This window comes from Bos mutus, chromosome 7, assembly GCF_027580195.1.
Source record: "Bos mutus isolate GX-2022 chromosome 7, NWIPB_WYAK_1.1, whole genome shotgun sequence".
NCBI lineage: Eukaryota > Metazoa > Chordata > Mammalia > Artiodactyla > Bovidae > Bos > Bos mutus.
In genome coordinates this window covers 88,238,653-88,264,320 of record NC_091623.1, presented here as the reverse complement: position 1 = coordinate 88,264,320, position 25,668 = coordinate 88,238,653, and the positions used below count along the sequence as shown (strand labels likewise).

At 45.2% G+C, this 25,668-nt stretch overlaps 1 protein-coding gene across 1 annotated transcript in view; it reads left to right on the top strand.

Moving 5' to 3' along the window:
* The window catches only part of SPOCK1 (SPARC (osteonectin), cwcv and kazal like domains proteoglycan 1), a 583,379-nt gene that overhangs the window by 408,117 nt on the left and 149,594 nt on the right, over window positions 1-25,668 (top strand). The gene's annotated exons all lie outside the window — the stretch shown is intronic.

The window sequence follows — 25,668 nt, the reverse complement described above, 5'->3', positions numbered from 1 at the left end:
CAGGCCTTGCAGTCTAATGGGCGGGGGCTTGCTAGTATGGAGACGGGTCACTTTAACTCAAATCGATGAAGAGAAAATGATTTCATAGAAAAAGGAACTAGGGATAAAGTGGGTCTGTTTATTCTTATCAGAGTAATGAGGAAAAGAAGAGGAGCTTTTCATCTGGGCTCTAATAAAAGGAATTCGAGGCAGAGGGGCAGGCATCACCAGGGTGAAGGAGGGAGATTTTGTTCTTGGAATTCCGAATAGTCTCCTTGGGTAAAGGTTGTCCATCTGTGTTTGGGAATGGAAATTTCACTGGGTTAATGAATGGAAGAAAAAGAAACCACAAAATTGATAAGGGTTTACCTATTTGTTCTCTTATTCAACAAGTATAATTCAATACCCTCCTTAATGCTACGTGTGAAGAGTTGTGTGCAGGAGTCTCAGGAACTTTCTGTGAGACGTGGGTGGGGGGCAAGGAGTGAGGCTCTGACCCTCCCATCCCCTCTAGCCACAGCTGTCCCACTTTCATCTCCTTGTTTCCTGTGGAAAGTTCATTTGCAGAATAGAGTCGGGGATGACGAGAGTCACAGATGGTGACTCCTTGGGCGTTCATGGCCATGTGGCTGTGTGGTCCCTGGGCTTGGGCTGTTAGGCTGGTCCCACCTCTGTCCATTCCCCACTGCGTGGTGCATGGCTTCCATTCTCTGTGGTCCCCTCACCATCTGATCTTTACACCATGGAGATGGCACAGGCCGGGGGTCCCCTCTGCTGTCCTTGGAAGCTTATTTGGATTATGGTGAGGCTGTGCCAGGCTTTTCTACTGACTCTTCTTGATGTGAGTCATGTCTTTTTATTCAATGAAAGTAGACTTTTATTCTCTCTGTATTTCACAGTTTTCTTACCAAAGGGAATATATGTAGCAAAGTGGGAAGCCGAAGGTTTGTCTCGCTTGGACCCAGACCTGTGTAATCTGCTTTAGGAGCTCAGTACTGCCATTACTGCTTGGTAGTCATTCCTTTGTTCTTTGAGCAGGTTTCGCTGGAGCCCTTCCTATGCACCAGGCTCTGTGCCGGGTGCTTGGGAATGTATGATGGAGTGGAAAGAAGCATGTTGGTTCTTCCTCCTGACCTAAGTCTGTAATCCTTACCCCCCACCCCCCAACCTGAGACATGCTGTGTGAATTACAGCTTCTCCGCCCAGCATCATGGCCAAGAACTTCCTGGCCAGATAGCCCAGCCCAACCTGGCTAAGTATGCCCACCTTCCCCTATTCCCTGCTCCCCTGACCCTGAAGGAACCAGAAAAATGTTCTAGATAGAAAAGATAGCATGGGCCAAGGCCCTAAGGCAGGATGATGAATTCGAAGAACTGAGAGTATGCCCTGATGGTGGCTCTGACAATAAGGGAGAGGCACAGGGGAGGAGGAAGCAGAGGATGTGAGAATGGTCCAGGAGGAGACCTTCAGTCAAAGCTAGGAAGGTGAGCAGGTGGCTGGGCTGTGCCAAGCTTATGGGACACTTGTTACTGTAAGTACCTTCTTGCACATGTCTTTCTTAAGAGTGTGTAGTCCTAGAGGCAGAAATAATGCCCCTCTGCCTTCACCAGGCACAGGACACACAGTGGGTGCTCAGTATCATGGACGAGAGAGAGGAGCCCTTGCAGATTCCCACTGAGAAGGAATGGCGAGATTCCAGTTTGTGCAGCCCTTCCCGAATTTTAGTGATTGGGTTCCAGAGAGCTCGGTAACTGAGAGAAATCAGCCATCCCCACCCTGGGCCAAGTTGCTTAGCTAAACATCCACCCGGGGGCCCTGGCAGAGAGGGGCTCCTTGCAACGAGTCTGTCTTTGTGAAGCTCCAGTTTGTGCTGTTCAGTTATTCCCTCCAGCTTCGGAGTGAACTGTCTGATCTTGGCATCTGTGATTGGAGACGAGCCATGAAGTGTCAGTGAGTGATCAGGGGCTATTTGGGCAGGTGGCACATTGCACATCAGACTCCAGCAACACCCTGCCTGCTCGCCTCTGTCTCTTATTCGCAGGAGGAGCTTCAAGTGCTTTTAGCTCCCTGTGACCCTTGAGCTACAAGGAGCAGTCGTAACCTGTCAGATGTGGCTTGAAATGCTGTCAGTTGCCCAGGGAATGTCTCTGCAAATGTTTGCTGGTCAGGGCCCCCCTGCAGTTTGGGCAGGAAAGTTGGCTTTTTGTGTTAGAGAAGGTTGCTTGCTTACAGGTAGTGATAAATAGCTTGTTTGAGAGGCAGGATCAGAATTTGAAAGGCTCCTTTGAATCAAGAATGATTCCTCAAAAGAGAAATGGCTTCCAGAGTCTGCTGGGCAGAGCCCCAAAGCCTGCCCCAGCTCCAGCCCCAGCCTGTTATTCCTCTAGTGCCCCTGAATTCCTGCACCTGCCTCAGTCCTGCTTCCCAGACCTGGTCAGCTGTCTTTTCTTGGAGCAAAAGCCTTCTCATCAGAAGTTGTAGTACCCTTCTCCCCATCCTCCGTGTAGGGTAGCCTGAGGCCCAAAGAGTCAAACGCAGTGGCAGAGTTTGATTCTCAAGCTTCCTGCCTGGTTATATGTAATCACACAATTCTAATCAAGTTAAAACAGAGGGGAGGGACTCGTGGAGGGCCATCATTGCACTGAAAAAATGGTGTGTGTGCGTGCTAAGTCGCTTCAGTCGTGTCTGACTCCCTCTGACTCTATGGGCTGTAGCCTGCCAGACTCCTCTGTCCATTGGATTCTCCAAGCAAGAATACTGGAGTGCGTTGCCATGCCCTCCTCCAGGGGACCTTCCTAACCCAGGGTTCAAACCCGCGTCTCTTATGTCTCCTGCATTGGCAGGCAGGTTCTTTACCACTAGCACCACCTGGGAAGCCCAGGAAAATGGTGTGAACGTTGGTTTTTGACATTAGTTTCCTAGTTTTCTATCTTAACTTCTAGAAAGTTGAAATTCTCTTTTTCCAAAAGGAATGAATAAAATGCTGAAGGTGTGCATTGACTGCCCAAGACCTCTGAAGCCAAGACCAATTCTAAACCCTTGTGGTGTACAATTAAACTTCCTTTCAGGGGAGATATTTCAGACTGGTCAGGTTCACTTATTGGAGTGCTTTAGTTATTACCCCTATATCCACAACCACTTCTCTACTGAGGTTCAAGAGCACATTTTAGTCTCCCAGACAAAGCTGTCACAGGACTGCCAATAGACGGGCACTTAATAGAGTGAATGCGTTGACTATTAGTGAACAAATGACTTCCCATCCCCTGGAGTTATGACCTTTTTGAGGTCATTGGGGTCAAGAAACAAAGGACAGAGGAGTCCAGGATGCATGTATAACTAGAAGTGATTTTATGTCATAAATCAAATTCACAAAAAATTTGGCAAAAATGTATTACAACCCAGTCCCACCACCATCAAGGAAATCTGTAAGAAACCGTCACAGTGTTCCAGGGGAAGTGCTAACCCTTTCACAGATGGATCAGAAGTCTGGGGCGTGCCGTCAGGAGCAGGGGGAGGACAGAGAGTGTCAGCTCTGTTCTCTTGGTGTTTGTCTTTAGGTTCCATCGAACGAACTTTCTTTCTGCTCTGGACTCTGAACGATCAGGAGCTCCTAGAACAGAGGGAGATGCATTTAGAACCTCAGTCTGTAGCAGGGCTCTTTCAGTGACCTAGCACCAGGGATGCTACTCAGAGCTCTGTGACTCCCCCAGGATCAAAGATAAAATCTACAAGAAGGCACAGAGTCTGGAGATGAAGGGATATAAGATGTTACATGGCAATAAATGACTCTGTATTCAGACTCTATAAAGCATAACCCACAACAGATAAGGGACAGAAACCACTGGGAACAGGCAAGCAGAGGCCTGGCATGGTAGAGCACGGTGGAGACCCTGCCCCTCGATGTGGCTTCTAGACAGTAAGGATGACCCTCATCATTTAACTTGCCCTGAGGTCCTGGTGAGGAAAACTGAAGCAGTCCAGAAATTTGGTAAGTGTTTGGTGAATTCTTTCTTACTGTCGCACATTATGCTAAATGCTGGGGATGATGCAAAAGACAAAGCCCTCTTTTCACAGAATTCACAAGGAAGGTAGGTTACGGAGCAGTCTCCTTTCATTAAACTAGGTGTTCAGATAAGGGATGTTTGGGGTGCTGCGGGACATGGAACAGAGCCACCTCAACCAGTTTGGAGGTGTGAGTAGTCTTCTTAGAGGGAAGCAATGGTTCACTGAGATCTTAAACCTGGAAGGAGTCGCCCAGGGTACAGATCGGGGTGGGAGATATAGACAGCTCATTTCATCAGAGCAAAGAGGGAGCTGAAGAGATGAAACACAGCAAGAACCCCCTTGAAGCACTGCTGTGGTGCTGTCACACATGGACTGGGGATAGTGGCTTAACTACCTACAGAAATGAGGCTCGAAAACTATCAGGGACCACTTTTCCAGGGCATTGAAGGCCAAATGAGAGGGGTGGGACTTCACCCTAAGAATCCCGGTGGTCTTACTAAGGATCTATATTTTGCCTCCACTTACTCTGGCTGTACACCAGGAGTGGTCAGGGCAGGACTGGACTTGTATGGTGGTTGCAGAGCGGGATAGAATGCAGTCAGAAGAGGCATTCAGGAAGTCATAGCTGGACTTGGCGACTGTCTCAGTTTCAAATATAGAGAGTCATTTTAGCTTTGAGCTCAACAGAAGGACATTTTCACCATCTGGGTCCCGGTGGGACTTGCAGTTGCTCTTACCAATGGCTCCGTGGCCTCAGCCTAAACCAGAGGGAGCCTGGCATCTGTGAGTGCCTTGCCTTTCTCTGCTGTTAAATGCACAGAAAGATGAAAACTCCTGGGGTTCTGGCTGCTAACTTATAATTTTACCTGTAAGAGGGGAAGCGTCACTGTCTAGCTAGCCCAGGCTTCAGGTGGGCAGTCTCAGCTCTTCCTCCCTCTGGAGGGGAGAGGTCTTTGGGAAAAGTGTGAGCAGATGTGGAACAATGCTGGGGTCCTGGGAACTCAGAAGGCAGCTAGGGTGGAGTTCCCCATGGCTCCATGTTCTGGCCCTGCTGACTCTCTCCTGGCTGGGCCTTTTTTACAATTTGTTTTTATTGATTTATTTTCGACCACATCATGTGGGATACAGGATCTTAGTTTCTGGACCAGGGATCAAACCCGTGCCCCCTGCAATGAAAGCGTGCATTCTTAACCACTGAACTGCTAGGGAAGTCCTCTCCATGGTCAGACCTCTTTTAATAGGATTTCCTTGATGCCTCTCTATTTTTATACCTACGTGACCAGAGCTCAGCTGTCAGGGCTGGGCCTGCTTATATTGAGGCAGAAGCCGTATGGAGGAAGGAGAGGGTTCTTGGCTTGCCCCTGGGAACCTTGTTCCCTGGCATCAGCCTGGCTGTTGGGATTGGGGAAACTAGCAGGCAAACAGTCCTCTGCTCTGCCCCTCCCCTCCCAACAACATTTATTCATTAACTGCTGTGAAACAATTAGCAAATGGCTCCTTTCTATCTGGATGCAGGAGAGAGATGCCCAGTTAGGAAGTGCTGTGGAGGAGGACGGTTCTCCTCTGTTCTGAGAATGGGCACGTGAAGGAGGGGGAAAGAAAACTTGCCTTACAGGCTTGGCATTTCTTTCAACATATTGTCGCTGAGGATTATATTATTTTCAGAGTCGTCTTAATAGTTTCCAACAGTTGCTACCAAGTAAAGGTCATGTTTGAACTTCTTGGCAAATGGAGTCTCTGTTGGCCGGCATTTCCCATGAACAGTCTGTTCTGAGGGTTAGCATGAATCCAGGCCTGAATCTATGAGCCTTCTCAAGATAGCATCAGGCTCGGTGTGTCTTCTTAGTCTCCTGCAGACTTCTGTGGCCCTGTGTCCACGACAGGCATGGGTGATTTTTATATGCAGTTCCGCTGCTTTTTGGCTGCGTTGATGCTGTCAGTGTTCTCAGGGATATTTTTAGATAGCCCTGTCTCCATAGAACTTGCTGGGTGAGAATTGTCTTCACTTGCAAATGGCTCCTTGGTGAGGGCCTCACTTTTTTAAAAATTAATTGTTATTGGCGTATAGTTGCTTTACAGTGTTTTGCTAGTTTCTGCTGTACAGCAAAGCCAATCAGCTAGATGTATACACATATCCCTTTTTTTGCATTTCCTTTCCATTTAGGTCACCACAGAGCACTGAGTGAAGTTCCTTGTACTATAGAGTAGGTTCTCATTAGTTATCTGTTTTATATGTACTGTTGATAGTGTATATATATATGTCAATCCCAGTCTCTCAGTTCATCGCACCTCCCTCCTCCTTGGTATCCATACATTTGTTTCCTATATCTGTGTCTCTATTTCTGCTTTGCAAATAAGATCATCTATGCCACTTTTCTAGATTCCACATATGCACGTTAATATACAATATTTTTCTCTGACTGACTATGCAGAAGAGAAGATGATTGGACAATGAGGTGGAAGACCTGCCTTTGCACATTTTGTGCAGGAGGAAACTGGAGCACCATGGTGGTGGTCATGGTCCTAGGAACAAGCGGTATAGCAGCAATTAGGCAGGACATTGCATGCAGCCATGTATCCAGCCCTGTAGGGGAATTAAGAACTAAGAACTACCCAACCCCATCCCTACCTGCTCTCAGGTGGTCATGGGAGGAGAGGGTTGGATCATGTGCCTCTAGACCACGTGGACATCAAAGGTCTGATGAGGGAGTCGGGTCAGGTTTCACTATTAATATTTTAATTTTATGTAGCTTAGAAAAAAGCTAACATGAGAAGTGTCATGTCTTTGGAGACATACTTAGTGGCAGCTAACCAACTCTAAGCAAGTTTGTTGTATACATTAACCAGCTTGAAGTTTGGGGACAAGTCCTCCATGCCAGATACCCCAACTTTGCTTTTACCCCCACCACACCCTGAGGTCTTGTTGATTTTCATCATCCTTTCTTCAGTCTGAGGGTGCTGAACCTCAATGAACAATGAGAAGTTAGTGTTTGTAGTATGAAAACCCTCAACTATTAGTTCTTGCCCTTGTTTGGCTGTCATTCCCTCTTCTCTTTCATGAGGTTTTGGGAAGGAACAGGAATAAATAATATATAAGATATTTATTGTATATTAGGATATATGTTCTGGCTGCTATAGCAAAAGTCCAAATGGAACAGAGTCTTAAAAGGGATACAGTTTTACTTTTCTCTCTTGGAAACATTCTGAAGATAAGCAGCCTGGGGCCAACATGCTGCCTCTAGACTGTCAATCAATGACCAGCATCCTTTACTTTATTGTTTTGTCATCCTCAGCAGTTGGAACTACTGAGCTTCTGGATTCAAAGTGGCTGCTGTGTCCAGCCAGTTAGGAGGAAAGAGAGGAAGCAAGGTCTGTAAGTCACTAAGGTCCCTTCTGCTCACATCCTGCTGGCCATAACTTAATCATAAGACTATGCCAAGCTGCAGGAGAGGCTGGGAAATGAGGGTTTCTTTCTGGGCAGCTCTATGCTGCTGCTGCTAAGTTGCTTCAGTCATGTCCAACTCTGTGCGACCCCATAGACAGCAGCCCACCAGGCTCCGCTGTCCCTGGGATTCTCCAGGCAAGAATACTGGAGTGGGTTGCCATTGCCTTCTCCAGGGCAGCTCTATACCCAGCTAAAATTTGAGAGTGGTATTATTAAAAAGAAGAATGCAGTGTATACTGGAGTAATCTAGAAGCCTCTACCCTAGTATTATTTTAAATAGTAACAACAGTGGCAATAACAGCAAAACAACAGTACTTAATTATTGAACATATATTAGATACTCTGATATTGTACTAAGTGCTGTAGTATTCTATTTTCTCCATTATTCCATTTAATTCTCACAATAAACTTTTGTGGTCGAGACCACTAGCAGTCTCAAAGAGGAGAAAAGTGAAACTTTGTCCAAGGTCAGCACAGCTCTTGGCAGCAGAGTAGATATTTGAACCATGGTCTGTCTGATTCTTGAATGACAGTCTTTACTTCTACGAGTTAAACGCCATCTGAAAAGTAATATAAAATACCAGCTGTATCATCAGGACGCTTTTGATTTCAAGTGACAGAAACATAACTCAAACTTAGCTTCATCAAAAAATGAAGATTTACTGGCATTCAAGGCTAGAAAGTATACGGGGGTAGGCAGACCTCAGAGAAAGAAGCGGAAATTCAGTGTTGACAACACTGCCTTTCCTTCTTTCTCATCTTTGTCCGTCTCTGCTTGGCTTCATTCTGCCAAGAGGCTTTCTCCCCTTGGCAAGAAATATAGATTTTGACAGCCCCAGATTTATTTGCTTCTAGCCTAGAAAATGCAAAGAAATTTGCCAATATCTGTGTCTCAATCCCAGGAAAGGATTCCAATCAGCTGTTTTTGAACTGTGTGTCCATCCTTTAATTAAATACTATGGTCACGTGACCCTCTTAACTCTACCCTTCACTTTGATCAAGTGTAGTGTGTGTGTGTGTGTGTGTTTTTAACCAGAAAAAAAGAGGGAAAGAGTATTTACTGGACTGAATAAAAATTTTAAAGTAGTGTATTGTATAATCACCTTTTAAAATATTGAATATTATTAAATATTTGTGTCATTACAGGCCTTAGCTAAATGACACTGGCTTGAGCGTATCAGAATGTGTTAAGGTGTACTGTGTTTCTAGGAGGGGCTTCTCTGGTGGCTCACTGGTAAAGAATCTGCCTGCGATGCAGGAGCCGCTGGAGACAGAATTCAATCCCTGGGTTGGAAAGATCTCCTGGAGGAGGGCGTGGCAGCCCATGCAAGTATTCTTGCTTGGAGAATACCATGGACAGAGAAGCCTGGTGATCTACAGTCCATGGGGTCGCAAAGAATTGGACATGACTGAAATGACTTGGCCTACACGTGTTTCTAGAAATGGTAGACAAAAAAGGAACATATAATACAGGTCCATACCAGACATGTTAGTTATCTAGTTGAAGAGGAATTTCATCTAAAATAAAATAGATTCAGCACCATTTTGATTCAGAAATCTTTTAAACCATTTGGCCTAGTGTTGTAATATTTCCTTCTAATCATGAGGTACACCTATCCTCAGTTGTATTAAGCTTTTATTTCTTTTTGGAACATGCCAAAATAAGTCTTTTTGGCTCCTAAGGATAAACTTTCAGGCAAAATGGTTATCGTGACATTTTCAGAAAGCACAGATGTTGAGACACCACCCATGGTGAAAATGCATCCTCAGAATTTACATGGTCTGCTTCAACATGCAGATTAGCTATGAAGTTATAGCAGAAGGAAGCAATGCAACTAATTATTTTACCACTTATTTCTATGCTGTATATGCAAACATGTGTTTAACCAAGATTTGAAGAATAGGTTTTCATTTCTTCTTCTCAAATGCCCTGAATAGAATGCCATGTAATTAGTCAGTGCTTTTGTTAAAAACACATTAGGAAGAATAACCTTCTTGTTGTCAGTTCTGTTGAATGCACAATTAAACCATTTGATAAAGCAATTACCTGAACACGATTATGAGCATCCTCACCTCAACAGGAGATGAAATTAAGGATTAGGAAAAATCACAAAGCACATGAAATCTCTGCCAACCAATCCTTTAGAAGAGAAGAAGCGTCCCTGGCCAGAATGAATATGTTCAGTGTTATAAATCTAATTAAATAATTACAAACAACTTTAATTAAGTTCAGGTTCATGTTGCTTTTGTTTGTCTTTAAAAACAAGCAAACAAAATATTACCTGTTGGCTTATTGCTCAAATGAGTACAGTCATACTTGTTCATGACATTTTCCAAGAGAATATTTCAGTGCTAGATATGGATAATGCTCCTAAGGCACTTTCTATGCCTTGGGCTAGGACCTGTATGTTATGTCAGGGAATGAGGAGATATTTCAGTTCAGTTTAGTAGCTCAGTTGTGTCCAACTCTTTGCGACCCCATGGACTGTAGCATTCCATGCCTCCTTATCCATCACCAACTCCTGGAGTTTACTCAAACTCATGTCCATTGAGTTGTGATGCCATCCACCCATCTCATCCTCTGTTGTCCCCTTCTCCTCCTGCCTTTAATCTTTCCCACGTCAAGATCTTTTTAAGTGAGGCAGTTCTTCGCATCAGGTGGCCAAAGGATTGAGTTTCAACTTCAGCATCAGTCCTTCAATGAATCTTCAGGACTGATTTCCTTTAGGATGGACTGACTGGATCTCTTTGCAGTCCAAGGGACTCTCAAGAGTCTTCTCCAACACCACAGTTCAAAAGCATCAATTCTTCAGCACTCAGCTTTCTTTATAGTCCAACTCTCACATCCATACATGACTACAGGAAAAACCATAGCTTTGACTAGACAGACCTTTGTTGGCAAAGTAATGTCTTTCCTTTTTAATATGCTGTCTAGGTTGGTCATAACTTAACTTCCAAGGAGCAAGCATCTTTTAATTTCATGGCTGCAGAGGGGATCTTTAGCTGAGTTAGAATTTACTGTGAACTGATGCTGTAACTGCTGATTGAGAGATATGATTTAAATGATGCTCTCCCTTTTACCATAGTACTTTGGTGGTTTTCTCCCTTTCTAAAACAAGTGGAATGTTTTTGCATCTTTATATACCATGCATAGGATAGAAGTGCTCTATCCTTTGACCAAGGGTGGCACCTTCCTGTGATGTTGGATTCTGTCCATCAAGGTGCCCAGAATGGAAGATTTTCTGCACCAGGAAAGATCCTGTGTCCAAAAAAGCAATTTCCCCAAGTTCTTATCCAAAGGCACTAGTGATTGCTTTGAAATGCAAACCTCCCCAAAGGCAGGCTCTAAAGTGGTGACTAGGTACCACGGGAACCCAGGGACCCTGACTGGGTTGATGAAGTTCCTTATAAGGTTTTATTTGCTTTTTCCTCTCCTTATAGAGAGACCAAAAGATGACAGTAGGCTTAAGTTGGGTGGGACTCCCCAAAAGTGGTCCTGAGAAAGATCTGCTACATTTCTCATCTCTTCCACTGTTTTCTTGCTGGGAGCTCTCAAGAACAGTCACTGTCCTCAGTTCTATTAAGCATTTATTTGTAGCATACCACCACAGGACCCAATTCCCTGGCACCAAACAGAGCAAAATAGATGTGGAGTAGAAAGGATTCATCCTTTTGTGTGTGTGCATTTTAGCACATGTAATGGGATAGAATGGATTGAGCCTCCCTCACCCATATCTTCCTCTGCCCAAAGTGGCATAAACAAATTCCTGCGATTTTCAACTCTAGGGCTCTGCCTAAGCACCATCTCCTCAGTGAAGCATCCTTGAGCCCTTCCTACTAGGATAAGCCCAAGGGAACTTTGAGGGAAATTGATGATGGACTGGGAATTAGATGTGTTGATAGAATTGTAGTTGAGTAAGGAAAACACATTTTTTTAAAGAGATACATTGTAAAGAACATAGAGGATTTGCTTTTAAGATAATTTAAGTAAGATCAAGCAAATGTGGCAAAATCTTGGAAATTGTTGAACTGATGTTACAGCCAAATGGGAAAAAAAAAAAAAAAAGCACAACATAAGAGTTGCGAGTTAAGCTTTATTTTGGGCCAAATGAGGACTATAGCCTGGGAGACAGTGTCTCAGATAGTTCCGAGGAGTCGCTCCAGAGAGGTAGCAGTGAAAGTTAGTATTATATGGGTGAGTTTGGTGAAGGGGGATACATGTGATCAAGCACATATTTTGAAAGAAGGTTGCTGCTAGTCACAAGGAGTAGATATCTCTGTTAATGATTTTAGTGCTTTTTGGGCTCATGAAATCTTCTGAACTAACTATCTGAAGTCTTATTCTGACAGTTTTTCCCAGAGCCTAGAGGTCCTTATTCCTGATCTCCACCCTGAACCCCTTTTAGGGTGTGTTGAAGGTCAGCGACTGTAGTGACTAGTGACTTCATCCTTAGAGAGCCAGAAGGGGAGCAACAATTTTAGTTGGCATTGTGGAGATTCAGTATACTAATTTCTCCACTTTGGCATATATTCAGTTTTTCCTAAATAAAAAAATGTACAGTCTTTGAGGGGAGAAAATATTTCCTGCTAATCTTATTATCTCTAGTGTTGAATGCTGAAAATGAACATGGATGGAAGAAAGGAAGCTATGTTGGCAGGATGGTTTTAGGAAAAGCAAAAGTGGTAAACTTGTAAAAGTATAAAAATACATATCTCATATATTTAAATATAAAACCTAATGCTGTGTACTTCTAGGAAAAAAGAGAAACATCTTTGTGACCTTGGATTAGGCAAATATTTCTTAGATAAAAAACCAAAAGCATGATGCATAAAATAAAAAATTGATACTTTTAGAAAAACTCTGCCTTTGAAGGTCACTGTGAAGAGAATGAAAAATGAAGCCACGGCCTAAGGACAACATATCTGAAAACCATGTATCTGATACAGAACTTGTGTCCAGAATACATACATACATACATATATATATATATATATATATATATATATATATATACATATATATATATACATATATATACATATATATAAAATTCTCAAAATTAAATAATGGAGAAACAACCCAATAAAAGTAGGCAAATATTTGGGCAGGCACTCCATCAAAGAGGTTATGGGGGTGATAAATAAGCACATAAAAAAGATCAACATTTATCATTGAAGAAATGCAAATTACAACCACAATGAGACATCACTGCATGAGAATGTCTTTTTTTTTTTTTAATGGTCATGTAAAGTGATGGCTGTCATGTGAAGGAACTGGAACTCTCACACGCTGCTGGTGAATGTAAAATGGTCCACCTGCTTTGGAAAACAGCAGTTTGGAAGTTTCTTTAAAAAAGAAGTACTGTCATATGATCTAGCCATTCTAACTCCAGATCTTTACCCAAGAGAAAGGAAGGAATGTGTTCACAGGAATACTGGTTCATAAATGTTCATAGCTACTTTATTTTTAATAACTTAAAACTGCAGACAACTCACATGTCCATTCACAAGTGAATGAATGAACAAATGTGGTATATCCATACAATTGAATACTCCCCAGAAGTAAAAAGGAATGACCTGCTAATGCATGTAACATCATGATGGAATATTAAAATAATTATGCTGCATGAAGGCCAGATAAATAATAGTGCATATTACTTGATGACATTGATATAAAACTTCAGAAAATGCATGCTAGTCTATAGTGAAGAGAGCAGATCACTGGTTTCCTGTGGTAGTGGTGGGGAATAGGAGGGGCATGAAGGAACTCTGGGCAATGATGTCAATAGATATGGTAATTACCTTGATCATGGTTTCTTGAGTATGCATAAATTTTTATTGATCAAGTTGTGCACTTTAATTATGTATAGTTTATGGTATGCTAATTATACCTAAGTACAGCTGTTTAAACGGTTTTTAAAAAGATGATCAGCCCTGCGGAGTGTGTCTCAAGATTAGTAAGTTTTCCCAAGCACCCACATTTATTCCCATGTTTCTCTTTTTTGACACTGGTAGCCTTCATCATACAGAAAGATCCCACTGTGCAGCCTCTTCCAGGATGAGCAACATCAGAAGACAGCATTGGCAGTTCTCAGAGAGTTGACCCAGTGACCCAGCTTTTATATCATACTTTGCATGTTCTTCCTGAGGTCTTTTCTGCCTCTTTCTCCCAGGTAGGCAGGTTGCTTCATATTTTGAACTGTGAAGGCGGTGATGGGGATGATGGTAGAAGGCACCCCTTGCTGAAGGCCTGCTCTGTAGCAGGCTCTGGCTGGCATGAGTCTCTCACTATTGGTCCCATGGAAACATTCACCATGGCAGATGCTTCAGGTGTTGGTGTGAAATGGTGCCAAGGTCTGTTTCCATTCATTCTGCCACTTGCAGCATGCAGCTGAATAGGTTCAGGTGTGGCTGAGTGTCCTGGTGAAATCAGGGTGGCCCTGAGTTCAGAGTGGTCTTAAGGGATGGTGAGGCAGTAGAAGTGGGTGAATACCTGCAGCGTTGTAGGTTGTTGTTCAGTTGCTAAGTCGTGTCTCACTCTTTTCAACCTGATGAACTGCAGCACACCAGGCTTCCCTGTCCTTCACTGTCTCCCAGAGTTTGCTCACACTCATGTCCATTGAGTCAGTGATGCCATCCAACCATCTGTTGGATCTGTCAACAGATCCAACTTGGAACCATCTGTCGTTCCCTTCTCCTTTTGCCCTCAATCTTTCCCAGCATCAGGGTCTTTTCCATTAAGTTGGCTTTTCCCATCAGGTGGCCAAAGTCTTGGAGCTTCAGCTTCAGCATCAGTCCTTCCAATGAATATTCAGGGTTGATTACCTTTAGAATTGACTGGTTTGATCTCCTTGCTGTCCAAGGGATTCTCAAGAGTCTTATCCAGCACCATAGTTTGAAAGCATCAATTCTTCAGCACTCAGCTTTCTTTATGGTCAAGCTCTCGCATCCCATAACTACTGGAAAAACCATATCTTTGACTATACAAGTGTGGGAATGCTTTTTTGCAGGCTCACTCCTCTACCTGACTCTCCCTGATGTCACCCCATCCTCACCCCACTAATTTATCCATCCAACCATCCAGCGCTTGCTGAGCCCCTCTTCTTTGTACAGATTGTTGATGTGGGTGGACTGAGCTGGCTGTGCTTTCTGGGGCTGGAGTAGCTTTGCTGGGATTTGCTGGGATTTCTGAGTTGGGATTTATGTACCTCTGATACAGGGCCCTATTGGAAATCTAAGTCACCAGCAGCTTTGGTTGCTGGCCTGACTTTCTGTGCTGGAAGGGATGGGCAGAAATGTGACCCCAGCCAAGTCTGCCAGCCATGCAAGGAGAGTAGATAAATGGGCTCAAGCCTGCCCTGGCCTGGAAAGCCCTCTACTTTAAGGAATTAAGCAAAAATAGTCCCTTTATTCACAAGGCCAGAGGCTAGGGCGTGCTCCTGCACCCCTCCAGGAATCAGCTCATGTTTCCTGGCCTGGACGTCACACCCCAGCCCCCCATGTGCACTGCTGATCATATGATCGCTGGTGTCCATACCACATTGGGTGTCTGCCCTGTGTCACCCCCTGTGACATGATGGGATCCTACTGAATTATCACACTCATCCTGTGAGACAGGCCCTTATGTTTAACCTCTTGTTGAGGTAATGAAGTAGGTTGGACTCAGGTATTAATTCTTCTGTGATCCTTCAGCAACTAAAGAAGGAGTCAGGCTTGCCTGCAACATCACCCTGACAACTCACCATGTCCAGACAGACATAATTCCCACACTGCCAAAGTCAGTACAACAGAACTGCCCAATTCAGACTCATCTCAGAGGGACTGAATTCAGTTAGAATTGGCAAGAAAATTGGATTTTAATCATACATATTTTTAAAGAATTTTTTTCTTTAGCTCTCAAGAAGTACTGTGGCTGCAGCCTGAAGGGCTATTAATCCTGGCTTGGCAAATACACACAGATAATGGCTTAGGCTGGCTTGTCAATTTTTTAGCTACAGCTGTGCTATTCTGATGGTTTATTTTCTTTCTTTTTTTAAAATGAACTTTTATTGGAGTATAGTTGCTTTACAATGTTGTGTTAGTTTCTGCTGTACAGCAAAATGAATTGGCTATATGTTTACATATATTCCCTCTTTTTTGATTTTGATTCCATGACTCAGACAGTGAAGAATCTGCCTGTAGTGCAGAAGACCCAGGTTCAATCCCTGGGTCAGGAAGATCACCTGGAGAAGGGAATGGTCTGGAGAATTCCACAGACAGAAAAGCCTTGTGGGCTACAGTCCATGGGGGTCACAAAGAGTAGGATACGACTGAATGACTACCACACACACTTCCCATTTAGGTCACCACAGAGCATTAAGTAGAGTTCCCTGTACTATATATACAGTAAGTTCTCATTAGTTATCTATTTTATACATAGTAGTGGAGCCTGGTAGGCTGCAGTCCACGGGGTCGCTAAGAGTTGGACACGACTGAGTGACTACCCTTTCACTTTTTACGCATTGGAGAAGGGAATGGTGACCCACTCCAATGTTCTTGCCTGGAGAATCCCAGGGACGGGGGAGCCTGGTGGGCTTCGGTCTATGGGGTCTCACAGAGTCGGACACGACTGACGTGACTTAGCAGCAGCAGCAGCAGTGTATATATGTCAATCCCAATCTCGTAGTTCATCCCACCCCCTATTCCCCCCTTTGGTGTCCATGTTTTTTCTCTATGTCTGTGTCTCTATTTTTGCTTTGCAAATAGATTCATCTGTGTCATTTCTTCTAGATTCTATATATTATGCATTGATATACCATACTTATTTTTCTTTTTCTGACTTACTTCACTCTGTGACAGTCTCTTGATCCATCCATGTCTCTGCAAATGACATAATTTTGTTCCTTTCATGGCTGAGTAATATTCCATTGTATATATGTACCTTAACCATTCCTTGGTTGATGGTGGTTTGTTTTCAAGTATCATGAGCAGCCTCCTTTCCTGAGTATTTGAGATGTCCTTTTTGTGGTTGTCTCTGTATTAATTCCTCCCCTTCAGGGGACCCTTTCTTTCCCATCCTGGGCCCAGCCCAGTATGACATCTCACAGAGCCCTGCGCAGACACTGGGTGTTAATGGGGAGTGGTAGAGGCTGAATCTTCATGGGCCACAAGCTGCCCTCAGGTGCTGGCTGCCTCTGTGTGGTGTCATCCCAAGTCCCTCACTCAGAAGTGGTTGTCATGGAAACCCACTTTCTTGTTTGTTTTTGTCTTGGGCAGCCATCATTATTTTATTACAGCTACATGGGAAGAGTGGCGAGCCCACTCGTGGAGGATGAGCCACAGTGTGTGTGTCTGGGCCACTTCAGGGCCACAGCAGACAGCTGGAGGCTGAGAACAGGGCGGCCCCAGGGCTCCCCAGGAGGAAACTGTCCACACCACCCCATCATTGTGTCGCACAAAGTGCTTCTGTCACATGCTGACAGCACTGACAACTCCCCAAGTCCCATCTCCTTGGTGACTCCCCTCCCCCTCACTGGTGTCCACCCCCCAACCCTGACTTCTCTGTACTGTTGGGAGCTGGTCCTGTGGGGAGCCTGGGAGGGTTCCTGAAGTTACTTGGTTTTCACAGCTCACAGGTTTTCTTGATTGCATGTTTTGTAGATCCACATTTTTATCCCTGTAGCTGTCATTTTTCTTGACCTGCTTTTTCAGTCACTCAAAACAATATTACTATATTGCTTTGAAATTGCTCAGTTGTTTTTGTTTTTGTTTTTTTCCTTTATAAAGTTTCCATCAACCTAGGAAGAATCATAAATAATGAGAAGGATGGAAAACCACAAACAACTCCACCCAGCCTCTCCCCAGTGGGCAAGGCCTGGCCCTTAGGACTTGGTGATAAGCCTGCCTGCAGTGACCATACTCCCTGCCTGCTGTTTGCCACTCACTGTGGAGGCTGCCGTCCCTGCCCTGGGGTGAAATGGTGTTGTCCTCACTTTTACAGATGAAGACAGAAGCTCACAAAAAGATTGTTCCTTACCTAAGATGGCACAGCCCCAAGTGACAGGTGGATCTGAAGGGAGATTTAGCCAAACACATACAGTATGGGGGCTTCCCTGGTGGCTCAGTGGTAGAGAGTCCACCTGCAAAGCAGGAGACATAGGTTCGATCTCTGGATCTGAAAGATCTCTTGGAAGAGGAAATGGCAACGCCCTCCAGTATTCTTGCCTGGGAAATCCCATGGACAGAGGAGCCTGGTGGGCTACGGTCCATGGGATTACAGAGCTGGACACAACTGAAGCGACTGAGCTTACACACTCATGAACATGGTTTTGGTCTTTGATCAGTACTTGAAGTATATGAAATACTGAACCTTCCTGGTTAACAGTAGTGGATTACAGAAACATGGTGCATTTGTAGGATGTCTTTGAGTGATTGGCTAGAACTATTCTTTGACTGACCTAGGATGTTGAACTCCTGATTGTCCTCATCCTCCAGGGCTTTCCCCTTCGGCCATCACTCTAACATCTACCCGGTGTCTCCGCCCCAAACCAAACCATGACGTAATCTGTGACTCCTCATTTTCTATCATCCACGCCAGCCAGTTCATTAGCAAACCTTGTCTCTCTCTTTTTTTAACTGAACAAACTTGACATTTGACGTTATGTTGCATTATTTTAGTATATTTATATATTATAATATGGTTGTTGTCTTAATGATATTTATCACATTATATCCATATAGTACAATATTATTGTCTATGTTACAGCCAGTCTCTCCCATCAGGAAGCTTCTGCAAACCTCTTATCATCATCCGTCAGAGGGGAGACAGAATGAAAACCACAATCACAGAAAACAAACCAAACTGATCACATGGACCACAGCCATGACTAGCTCACTGAAACTGTGAGCCATGCCATGTAGGGCCTCCCAGGACGGATGGGTCATAATGGAGAGTTCTGACAAAATGTGGTCCACTGGAAAAGGGAATGGCAAATCGCTTCAACATTCTTGCCTTGAGAACCCCATGAACACTACAGAAAGGCAAAAAAATGTCCAGTAGTCTGTACATTAAATCTCTTTGGCTATTTTACTACTCGTTATAATTTGCATCCTTAAATGGCATCAGTCTTACCCTCACCTTCCATCCCCTAGTAACTAATATTTTACTCTGTTTTTTTTTCACATTTGATCTTTTTAGATTCCACATATAACTGATATAATACCACACTTGCCTTTCTCTGTCTGGCTTATGTCACTTACCATTGTGCTTTCAAGGTCCATCCACGTTGTCACGCACAGCAGGATATCCTCCCTTCTCGTAGGCACCTCATACCACTTGGCGATGCCACTTCTGGGAATGTACCCAAAGGAAATGATAACAGGCATTTGGTGGGAGAGATGCACCCTCACGTTTGTGGCAGCACTGTCCACAATGGCCAAGATACAGAAACCATCCAAATGCGCATCAGCAGATGAGTCAATAAAAAGCCTTGTCTTTTTTCCCTCCAAGCTGTATCCTGATATGACCTCTCACCACCGCTGTGCCTCCCCTAACACTGGTGTGGACCACCATTGTCCTGGCCTCTTCACTGCTCCCTCTGTTTCCATCCACACTGCTCACAGGGTCACTCAGGGAGCAGTTGAAACACCCTGTTTGCTTCCCATCACTTGAAGAATGACGTCTGAAATCCTTAGCCATCTCCCCCAGATCTCTATGATCTGGCCGCATCTTACTATGTGTCTCTCTCCACTGTTCTGTCTGGACACCTCGATACACTTTTCTCTCTCCAGCATTCCAAGCTGGTCCCAAATCATGGAGTTGGTGTGTATGTCCTTTCCTCTGCTGAATGTTCTCCCAGAAATTCACATGGCCATTTTCTCCTTCACATAACTAGTTCTTCACCCTTCCAGTCTCAGTTGAAAAGTTCCCTCTGATACCACACAACAGAGCGAGCCTCACCCTCAGTTACTTTTAGTCCATTGCTCTGTGTTCTTCATACTGATTACCTGGATTTATTTAAGAATATATTTTTATTGCTGCTCAAGGTTCTATGCTCCCTGAAGGCTTGGATTGTGTCTGCTATGTTTCCTGCTGAGTTTCTAAAATAGTGTCTAACATGTGATGGATGCTCACTGAATATTTGTGAACTGAAGAGTGAATGATCAAATGGAGTAAAGAATTCTCAAAATGTGCCAGAGTAGCTACTGGCTAGAGCTTTGGGCTTCTTTTAGTCCAGAAGGTTGGAGGTTTTGGGGGGGGGTGGGGAGCGGGTGCTGCGTGGAGGTGCTGAGGAAGAATCCTGTTCTTCTGCCTAATGAGGAAGATAGTAGCCTCTTCTGATTATCCTTCTGGGAGACCAGGGAGAAAACAGAAGCTTGATACTGAATACAAAGATACTGTTGACACTGATCAGAAACTGGTGTGTGCCAACACTCTGCCCGAAAGAGTCAGGAGAGGACGATGGGAGTGACCAACACTCCATCCATCCATCCATCTCTTCTTCATTCATCAGGAAAGAACTTGGTGCTTGTTCCTTTCTAGGTCCTGGAGAAGGAAAAATGTATTAGGTGATCTCCCTGCCCTCTTAGAATCTGAAGGGGGATCGACCAGTCACATTAAGTGGCCTGATAAAGGTAGGCATGTACAGAGCACCATGTGGGCACACGGGACGTCATCTGACCTTATCTGGCCAATCAGAGAGGGCCTCCTGAGGAGGTGGCAGCTGAGCGGCATCCAGGAAGGGTGCCTGGCGCGGAGAGCAATGTGGGCGAAAGCATGGGTGCAGGAGCAAGCCCCGGTTGTGCCCACACCCTTCACACACCTGGAGCAGACTCCACACCTCCCACAGGCACAGCCCTGGTCACTCCCTTAGGGATGCCTCCCTGATGCCCTGAAGCTGGCCAGGGCCATTAAATATCTCAGAAGCACCACCTACCTTTTGTCCTTGGCATTTACCAAAAGTATCATCTTATTTTGAATTTGTAAAAATATTTGATTAGCCTCCCTCTCCCAGTAAACTATGAACAGCTTGGAGTAGTCACCATATTTGCTTTTGGCTGGCTGCTTGCATGATGCCTGGCATGGACACATGACTCAGTGGGCGCTTAAGTATCAGAAGGCAGGTGGGTGGGGGTTGGGGAGAGATGAGGCCAGGGAGGTGGTCAAGGCAGGTCGTGAAGGTCTCTGTGTGGCCTGCTATGCCACTTTTCAGGAGAATAATGGAAATATAATTTTATCATGTCTATACAGGCTGACATGGTATGGGGAATCTTTTTTGTCTCAGTGGAAGGAAAAGCTTTGTGAGCAAGTATAATAAAGAGTATCTAAGGACCATCCCTTGGAGAGGGAAATGGCAAACTACTCCCGTATTCTTGCCTGGAAAATCCCACGGATGGAGCAGCCTGACAGGCTACAGTCCATGGGGTTGCAAGAGTCAGACACGACTTAGTGACTAAACCACCAAAGACACATAAATTCCCCCTAGGCAAAGAGCTTTCAGTTACAGAGAAAGGAGTTAATGAACTTTAATTCACCATCCAAGTACACGTACCATTGTGCCCAGCCCCAAGGATGATGGACATGAACAATCAAGGCTCCTGCCTCTCCACTGGGAGAACAAGGCTGACTGCTGATCCTCCAGCAGTGAGCAAACTTGGACCGCTGAGGCGGAGGGAAGCTCAGAGAGCCCAAGAGCCAGTAGTTAAATTAAATGTGGCTGTCCACAAAACTGTTATTTTTATTTGTCTTTACCCAGATACCAGACATAGAGGCTGCCGACGGGCACGTCTCTCAGTGGAATGTGCACAGGCCTTTTCCAAGTACAGCCCAGGGCATTCAGCTGCCTGGTATTGATGCTTTTTTATGAAGGGGGTTGTTTCTTCGCTTCAGCTGCGGCAAGGGTTTTATCTTCTCAGTTTAGTGTCACCCTTGGGAGGCTCTTCTCGTCCTGGCTGGGCCCTGTTTTGCGAGAGCTCTTACTTTATATCCCTGGCAATCTCCTCCAGTGCCTAGCAGCTAGTATGCTCAGTAAATGCTGGTGGAAAGAAAGGATGGAGTAGAGAAGAGAGAGTCCGTGGGAAGATGGAGGAGATGACTTTCAGGCTGTCAAATTTAGAAGCACAGTCCCCATGCTCATAAAGAAGCAGATTGGTGAGATCTGTCTTCGAATCCACTGGCCATCTTCACCCTGCCCTCCCTGTGTGCTCCCCCGTCATACTCAGGCCCTGAACACAGAGAGGCGAGAAGGGAACTTGCAACCTGATTTTCATTGCTCTTACATTGCCTTTTTTCCTCTGGATCTTGGCTCAGTTCCATGGCTGTATAAGCACTTAAGGAGGTGAGGGAGGGATGGAAGGTGGCTGGAATCTGAAACTGAGCTAGCGAGGACCAGAAGAAAGAAAAGCTCTTCCTGATGATGACAGGTGCCTGAGTCTCAGGAGATTCATGCATCTTGTCGAGGCTCCTTGCTTAAAAGCCCAGGGGAACAAAGGGGTTTTCCTTTCACAAAATCTCCCTATTCTGTTTATGCTATGACTCTTCTTCTCTCCCAGCGTGAGGACTGTGGAGCATTTGAGAGGTGCTTCATGCTTTCAAGATGAAACCGCATGGCAGCTGAATGGGACTGACTCTGCTCTTTCATTAACTTCACTTGGCAGAAGAGCTTGCTGAGTTCTGGTCCCCGAGCCTGGGATGCTGTAGGGACGATGAAGATGGGTTGGACATGACACCTGCCTTTGAAGAATTGTCCATTTTAGCTGCCACTTATTGATACTTTGGCCATCTGTACTGTGAGCAGCACTGAGGTGGAAGTTCGAGGGTTCCCAAGCCATGTATATCTGTCTGTCAGATGCCTGCCAGGCATAGAGCAGGGCAGCCTGAATATGGCCAGAGGCAGAGCTAGGGAATGAAATGCTCTCTTCCAGACCAGGATGAGTGCAGCATGATGGGGTGGTTAACAGAATAGGGCTTCTTCTCTTTCTTCCCTTCTGTTATGACTTGTGGAGGTGTTTGCTGGCTAATTGCTTCTCTACGAGAAGTTTGGAAATTACACAGCAATTTTGTTGACAAAGGGATGAACTTCAAATTGCTGTTTTGCAGAAAGTGGTTTTGTTCTTGTGGCAAGCTCAACCCTTTCTCACTGAAACAGAACCTTCAAACTAGCATCTCATCTTACACGGGAGTTGCACGTTTTGTTAGGAAAGGGTTGCTTCCATTTCTGTTTTTCTAAAGGATAGACTGTCTCCACATTGATTCTGTGATGCCATTTCTCCATGGATTCCCAACTAAGTCAGCAAGCAAAAAATGACTAGCATCCATGCATTAGAGCCTGTGCTTCTACCCCAGCTGATTATTTGGGGAGGAAAAGCTCCAGCCGGTGGCCTCAGTCACATTCCTGGCTCATCTCCAGGGTGTATTTGTCCTTTTCTTCCTTTGTACTCGCACCATGGAGCTCTCTTTTGTAGTTACAAAGCCCTCTAACCCAGGGCTTCAGAAAGCATGTTTAGAAACTTAAGGTTTTCAAAGCTTCCTCTCAATTTCTTATTGAGAAAATGATCTCCTGCTTATCTTGTTATTAAAAGTTAGTGTCGATTTGGCTGTTTTCATCTTGCCTAAGGTGATGCATCTGATGAAGCATTGAGGTTAAGCAGACATCCAGGCTCCGCGGACAGTAATTCTTTAGGAAAGCCTTGTCCATTTTGCGTGGCTTCCTGAGTTCAGCCCCTGCTCTTCCTGGTGACTCAGGGAGGTCTGGCTGGACAAGGTCCCTGGGGAGGCACTGAGAGACACAGCACAGCCCTCCATGCTTTGGGTGTGAAGGAGACCTTGCTGGCATCCCACTGCCCTCTGGTCACTGGCACCGAGGCCCTCAGTAGTCACACTGTGGCAGGTGCAGGAGAATGAGAAGGGTGACCACATCTGAGGAATTAACATGTTGGCCTCTAGGGTTCCTGCACCCAGTATGAGATAGGAGCCATCACTGTAGTTTTGAGTCTGGAAGACAAAAGGCATTGCTACTTGCTTTCCCCAGCTAGTCAGAGAATTAGAAGATGCTGTTGAGGCAGTGTGGCTGTGGAGGTTATTGGTTTTGTGTTCTTCCAGTTGGATTCAAAGGGAGTGGCAGGAACTGTGATGGGATGGGGATGGATGGGAAGCCAGGGAGGATGGCAGTGCCTTGGCTCTGGTGGGAACAGACCCTCGCTTTCTCTCCCTGCACTGGCATGGTTGTGCTCCCTCCCTGTTTCTGTTCCTCCCCAGTTCTCCAGTGCCTCTCTTTGCCACAGCCAGAGTGCTCCTCCTGCCCTCTTCTCCTGGCACATGGGCCATGCATCTCCTTACCTTGAGCAAGTGCAGTAGCTGCTTATTGCTTCTCACAACAGTTCCTCTGACTCCAACTTGAAGTCCCTTTCCTAATGTGTCTTTTCTCCTGATTTCCCATGTGCCTCATTCTTTCCAAATCCACAAAGTTTTGTACCAAGATGCAAGGTCACCCTGAAGACTTCTCCCCATTGAGGTTTTCCATCTGTCAAACTCCACAGTGCTCAAGGTCACTGGCCATGGTCTACCATGTATAGGTGGCCAGTCTGGTATGACATGCTGGTAGCTGTGTTTGTTAAGCTACTTGGAAACTCTTTGAGGGCAGTGACTTTGACCTTGCCACTTCTGTGTGTATCCCTCAACATGTCACCTCCACCAAAACAAGTGATTGGCCTGACCAGCTGAGGATATCCAGAAGGGTCAGGGTGATGGGCAAGAGGTGAGGCAGGGGGATTACTAAACTTTCTCTAAAGCACTGTAGGTTTTCATTCTGGTACAGTTATTTTTATCTTTATTTGTAAATGCTTTGGAGCAAGTTGATCAGGTGATTTGTATCCACAAGTAGGAACAATCCCATTGGAGAGACAGATATTCTTTGTCTTGCAAATCCCTGAGAGATATTCTGAGAAAATGGAAAATTACAACCCACTCACACTGATAAAACCAGTGGGGTTAGGAAGTTAAATTTTCCCAAGGAATATGCAGGAGGCAGGGATGCGACTTCAGATTCCTAACACTGCTCAGAGACTCCAGTCACAGCCCTTGGGAGGCTTTAGGAGCGCAGATGGAGCCCCTCCCTGGAGAGGAATCCACATCAGTCTTGAGGTAGGGTGTTCTGTTGGCTCATGAAGGCACAGTGCACTTGAGTTGGATGGAAGCCTAGAACCCAACTGGTTAAGCCCCTCCTTATCCCTATTCCTGCCCCCCAAGAATGTTTACAGATGCGGGAGCTGAGACCCAAGAAGTCAGGTTATTGTCCAAGTAGAGACTAGAACCTGAGTCATCTGACTTCCACATGAGAGCTTTTCATGGGAGGGTGATAAATGCTTCCAGATGCCAGTTGGCTTAGAGAAGCTGGTCGTGTCACCAGCCCCAGCAGAAATCCTGGGTGGGAGGTTCCAGTAAGTAGAGCGTCACATGCATTTCCCCGGTTCATATTTCTTCTTTTTCTGACTGTTTCCTGACTTCCTGGGAGACTCCTCGGTGTTCTCCCCCTTGCATGGTGTGAGGAACCCTCTGCGGGCCCCCGACAGATCCAGCTGATGCTGCGCTTCTGTTGCCAGCTTCTCCTGCGTGTCACAGTCGCAGTGCTCCCTGGGTTTCCTGCCCTGACACATTCAGTAGGAGAGAGGCTGCTTCACAGAGAAGCAAAACATACAGCCCGCACCACCATGCTAGGGCCTGAGGATGCAGGGTTTTGAGGGCAAATGGTCTTGAGGAGATAGCTCTTTGAGAGGAACTTGATGACATGGATAGCAGTATCAGTAGTGATGAAGATGATGAAGGAGATAAAATAGCTGCTGTTTACTGAATGCTGCACCACGCCAAGAACGTTATCTCTACTTTCTCACTTAGTGTTGTTGTTCCTCAGTCACTAAGTCATATCCGACTATCTGCGACCCCACCGGCTGCAGCACGCCAGGCTTCCCTGTCCTTCACCATCTCCCAGAGTTTGCTCAAACTCATGTCCATTGAGTCAGTGACGCCATCCAACCATCTCATCCTCTGTCGTCCCCTTCTCTTCCTGTCCTAAATCTTTCCCAGTGTCAGGGTCTTTTCTAATGAGTCAGCTCTTCGCATCAGGTGGCCAAAGTATTGGAGCTTCACATCAGTCCTTTTAATGAATATTCAGGGTTGATTTCCTTTACCATTGACTGGTTTGATCTCCTTGCTGTCCAAGGGACTCTCAAGAGTCTTCTCCAGCACCACAGTTAGAAACCATCAA